Consider the following 5,908-nt stretch of genomic DNA (forward strand, 5'->3'; position numbering starts at 1 on the left):
ATAACATTTTTTCCCGGGAATCATGCAAATTACGAAAGTAAGTATGACTATAGCATTTATCTGGACATAGTTTATATAAATTTTATATTACGTTTCTAATATTATTATACATATATTTATTTATAATAAAGTTAATTGCAATATTAACGCATTACATAATTTGTACCTGTTTAGAATTTTACAAAAAAGTTTAATTTCAGAGTAGCTGAAAATTTAAAATAATTTAAAATTAATTTGGTTTATTTACCGTCCATACTTACTGTCCTACCTATCCGTATTTCCATTTATTCGTGTCTATTCGCGGATATCTATCTCCATCCGTGTATTCCTACCTACATTCATAAATATGCAATACATAACATCGCGAATATAATGGCTGCGTTTAGAAAAAATAGCTTTTCGACTGTTGTAAAATTCTTCAATACAATTGGTTCTTGCTTTTGGTTCTTTATGGATTTAAATGTACAAACCAATCACATAGAAGAATTTTACAACAGTTGCAAAGCTGCTTTCTCCGCTGAACGCAGCCAATGTCTAACCATAATCTATCGCGTAGTAATAAACTCAGTAGCGTAAATCCGTATTACAAATCAAACTAATCGAGACTCCTTATAAATCAAAGAACTGGAAAGGATACGGGCAGTAGGAGTCAAGCGCAGAAGACGTGATATTCAATGATAATCTTCTGTAGATTCGATGAACTGTTGAAGAGACCGGTACTACTAAATACACTCGGTACGAAACTGATGATAGAGCTAGCCAAAGAAATGAAGCATTTACTTGTGTTTTTTTTTCATATCAGCACGGCCAATTGCCATCTCGAAGAACAGGTGAGTAGTTTCTGAATACGCATGCTCGTTCAGATGCTCAGAAAATGCTAAATAAGAACCGGCTTTGATAGATTTTGCGCGAGAAAACGTATCCTCCGCCTGCGGATCCTCATCAAGTAATCAAATGCGTCGAATGGATGGACGATGACGTAATTAAGGCAATGACGGACAAAATCTTAGGGAAATTACCTATTACGTTTTCACTAAAGCATTATCGGAGAGTTTTGTCAAAGAATCTATGCCACACATCCCAGCGTTAATTTTGAGGTACCAATGAGAAGGTCACGTTCAAATTCATAGATAATGAATGATAAATACCTCCATCACAATTTTATTTGATAATACTCTTAAGACTTCCACGGACATTTTCTATATAGAAATCATGCATTTTGCGGATTCGTTCTTAGAATGAAAATGTTCCATAAAAACTGCAGTTTACAAAACGTTTGCATTCTAAGAATGGATTTGGATATAGAGATAACCTGCAAATTTTATCATTTGTTAGACCGAGCGTAATTATTCCTATCTGGAAGGAACCGATACCCGGATGGACAGATAATATCAATGGACCTACCGATCGGCGCTGGTAAGGGAGTAATTAGAACAATATTCTGTAATGAATATGGCACTGACTATCTACCTGTTGATATTGCCGTCAATGGCAATATCGCCTTGCCACATGGAATTTTATTTACTTTAAGGACGAAAAACGTATTTTTAATATGTCGAGTAATGCCGAGATTAAAGTAAATAGAAAATAAAAAATGTTTGTTATAATAAATAAACAATAAGCAATAATATAATTAAAACAAATTCTTTCAATCTTTAAAATATAAAAAAATTTACAAATAACAGAACTAATGAGAGTCAGCGCGAATAATTAAGCCCAAGTTTTGTAGATTTTTTTTAATCTACCAAACTTGCGCTTGATTATCTGCGCTGTCTCTCATTAGCCCTGTTGATTGTCGGTTTTTTTTTTGTATTTTAAATAACTCTCAAAAAATATAAGAACTCGCAATTTGCGAGCAAATTACCCTCCCGAATATTCAGTTACCAAATTACCTTTTACAAACTGAAATTGGTGTCACACACCAACGTACCTCTCAATGAGCAAAATGTCTAAAATCGATGCATAAGACAACTTTAAGATATAAGAATTATTTTAGGAACATCTTTAAAATATTTCACAAAGAATTCTAAAAGATATTTTAAAATTGTCTTATGCGTCGATTTAGATATTCTGCTCAATGGGATCGTAGAGATTTTCTTCTTTCTTCTGGCCAGATTGGACTCACCTTCCGTTGTTCCTGACCAATATTCTGGCTTTATAAGCCAAATATCGACAGCAAGGAGACATACTCCTTTTTGCTGCCGACTGCTGCCGACTATACAAGTATATCGTCGGCAATAAGCGTAAGATTTTACGCTTCTGTATGATGCGCGAAACACGAACGCGTCGCGAAGAGGCCATTATATTAATAAAATTGATTAAATATTAATATAAATAATTATCATTAATAATATATAATAATTATTATTATTATATTAACATACGAATAAATTTCGCGTTTATTCAAAATTAAAAATATAAATATGCGACTAAAAATAAATCTAAATTAAAAAATCTTTATGTCAATAACGTATTTATTTCAAGAGTCTCTAATATTACGAGAAACTAGATTATAAATTTCTTAATGTAAATTTTATAATGTATTCAATAAAAATTAATTTTAAAATAAATAACTGAAAATTATTAAATCGATTATCATCTGATAAAATTCAAGGCCGATGTACGTATTTTTAACGATTCGAACGATTCGTTGCTGAATTTCATCTCAAAGCATGCGGAGATGAAAAATTCAGATGAATGATGTAAGATCCGAAAGGGATAATTTTCCCTTACATCAATAAATAAATTTCTATCGTATTTTGTATATTATTAAAATAATTTTTTAAATAATTTATTATTTCTAAATTAAATATTTTAAGTCATGCAAAACTTTAAACATGATTTTAAAATAGTTATAAGATGAAATTCTTATATTTGTTGATAAAATGTATATTGGATCTTACATCATGTTACTACTTTAACTGGTATAAAATCCTACATATGGATAAGTTATAAAAGATTAGGCTGAAGTAAGTGCATTGATAAATAATAATAATTAAACGTAAAATGTCTTTTACGAAAAAGCGAGATTAATAAATTATATGCTTTACATTAAAATTTTTGTTATCATTTCATTAATAAGATGTATATAAATAAGTGTGAAACAAATAGAAGGAATTTCTTAAAAAACGATTAATATTATACGTTTATGTGTATATAGGAATTGCTTTTCTGCACCAACTTGTGTAAAACTTAATCCTGAATAAATATTTGAGAACAGGATAGATAGAAAAAATAATAAAATATTTATTAAACTGTAATAAATACTTTTCTATATTGTGGTATCCATATACAATAATTTAATTTACTCTAATTATTATTTTATATTTATTTTATATTTATATTAATAAGAGATGGTTGCTTTTGCTTACAAATCGATTGTCTACAGTATCGTTTGCCTACATTACTTTTGCCGATAGTTCGTTTGCATACAAAAATGATTGCCTATAGCTCGATTGCCTACATGCATCTTCGCACACAAATAAAAATTTTTAGAAACGGAGTTACTTTTGCCTATATGTATTATTGCCTATAGCTCTATTGCGCACAAATATAAAATTAAAGTTAAGTAAGAAAATAATTTATATTTTTAAGAAATCTGTCACATGAATAGTGGGGTGTCAGCGTAGACAGTGTCCGCTTGGAATATTTTTCCAAAAAAATCTAACCCTACCGCCTAACCAACCGCCATTTTTTGGTGTGAGATGACTCTCATTTCGCGTGGAAGGTTGTGAGCTGTAGGCAATAATAATGTAGGCAAAAGTAACTCTATTTCTAAAATTTTTATTTGTGCGCAAAAATGTATGTAGGCAATAGAGCTGGAGGCAATAATACTTGTAGGCAATAATATAAGTAGGCAAAAGTAACTCCGTTTCTAAAATTTTTATTTGTGTGCAAAAGTGCATGTAGACAATCGAACTGTAGGCAATAATTTTTATGTGCAAACGAACTGTCGGCAAAAGTGATGTAGGCAAACGATACTGTAGGCAATCGATTTGTAGACAAACGGGATCCCCCCTATTAATAATATAAATATATATTATTTTATATAATCTATATACTTTTTAATTTCCCGTATATATTTAAAAAATATTTTATTCATTTTCATTTTAACACTTCCAAGATATATTATTTTAATATAAAAAATAACCATCGAAAGAAATAATTCAAAGCGTCCGGTAAAAAATTTTTCATGCATGAATATATATAAATTTAATACGATTTTTTTGCTCGAGTATAAATACAAATGAATAGAAAAATAGGTCAAACACATGCTCAAAAATAAGATGATAAAGTTTATTAAGACATTAATCTATATCATAAAAAATGTGAGAGTTTTTTACAATAATTAATAAATAAAACGTTTCAACTTTACTTAGTCATCTTCAGCCTTACAATAATAACAGTAGTTGTATAAAATTAAAACGTTCTAGATAAATTGTTACAAATAAAATTAAATATTGGAAAGAACATAGAAAAATTAATCAACGAAATCATATCAAAGGTTGGACAATATACTGCATATAAATAAATTATTACAAATTAAGTCTTCTTTATATAATAGTTGTACTTTCTTCGTTTAAAGATGAAAAGTGAAGTCAAACGGATAAGATTTTTAAAATCGTAAGATAAATGAAGTCAATAAAAGTCTTGTGGTATATTTAATTTTTCAAGATTCTATAGGTTAGAATTCTATAGATAGAATCTATAGAGAGATATGTCCAAAACAGTGAAACGTATCTCTCTACAGATTCTACCGTGTTTGACCTATCTTCCTATCCATATGTATAAATATGTATAGATATATTTCGTGTATGATTATATATGTTTATGAATATTTATGTTTATACATATTTATATTGCTCATACACAATTATGCATAATTTTAAATATAAATATACGTAAGTGATTTTCTTCAAACTTAATTTTTTTCTAAAACAAATAGTATAAAAATTACCCTTTTAATTATTTTTAATGTTTTACATACATTACTCTATTATTATTTCTATCACACAAAAAAGTAATTTTACTTTTTAAGAAAGAAAGAGGGATGTATGAACATATATCATTATACATGTTTATGAATATTTATGTATATTTACATGTATTTATACATATTCATGCATGAACAATTTTTTACTGAGTGGGTGTAACGTGACATAAATTTCACAGGGCATGCACAATAAATTTCATATAATAAAGAGGTATCCAGGATTAAGTTTATCCCAATCTGTTATTACTTATCCATTTTAAGACAAAGGATGTGTGGAATGCTATACGTACAATTATCTGTATATTTTTAATAAATTGATTCATATGCATCTGTAGATATATAGTAATTAATAGAATTACCACACATTCGTTATCCCAATAAAAATATTAATTTATCACTCACCAATCCGATGCGCAACAGCGGAGTTATATCAGCAACGTCGCTACGATGATTCTGTAACAAATAAATTAAATTCCAAATTAAAACAGAGTAAAGAAATAACTTATAATTATAACTTAAAAAAATAATTGCTATATGAACGCATGCAGTTTGCTGAAAAATAATCATACAATTTTGAAAATATAATTTTTGTAAGCATTGAACTTTTTGAACCCATTATTTAATTAGATATAAAACAATTATATATTATCTAAAATAATTATACATTTTTTTCTAAATTAATTATATATATTCTCTAAAGAAGTTCTTAGCAAAAATAAATTTATATAAAATTTTATAATATTATTTAAATTTTATACAAATTTATTTTTGCAAGATCTTCTTTAAAACAAACATATAATTATTTTAGATAACATATATAATTACTTTAGAGAATATTATTATATATATAATTACTTTAGAGAATATTATTATATATATAATTACTATAGAGAATATTATATATATATATATATA

The 5,908-nt window shown here is 27.6% G+C and overlaps 1 pseudogene; it reads left to right on the forward strand.

Annotated features, from left to right (window-relative positions):
- The first annotated feature begins 674 nt into the window (after positions 1-674).
- LOC108746313 overlaps positions 675-5,908 on the forward strand; it is a 5,903-nt pseudogene continuing 669 nt past the window's right edge.

Source organism: Trachymyrmex septentrionalis, unplaced genomic scaffold (genome assembly GCF_001594115.1).
Source record: "Trachymyrmex septentrionalis isolate Tsep2-gDNA-1 unplaced genomic scaffold, Tsep1.0 scaffold167, whole genome shotgun sequence".
Lineage (NCBI taxonomy): Eukaryota > Metazoa > Arthropoda > Insecta > Hymenoptera > Formicidae > Trachymyrmex > Trachymyrmex septentrionalis.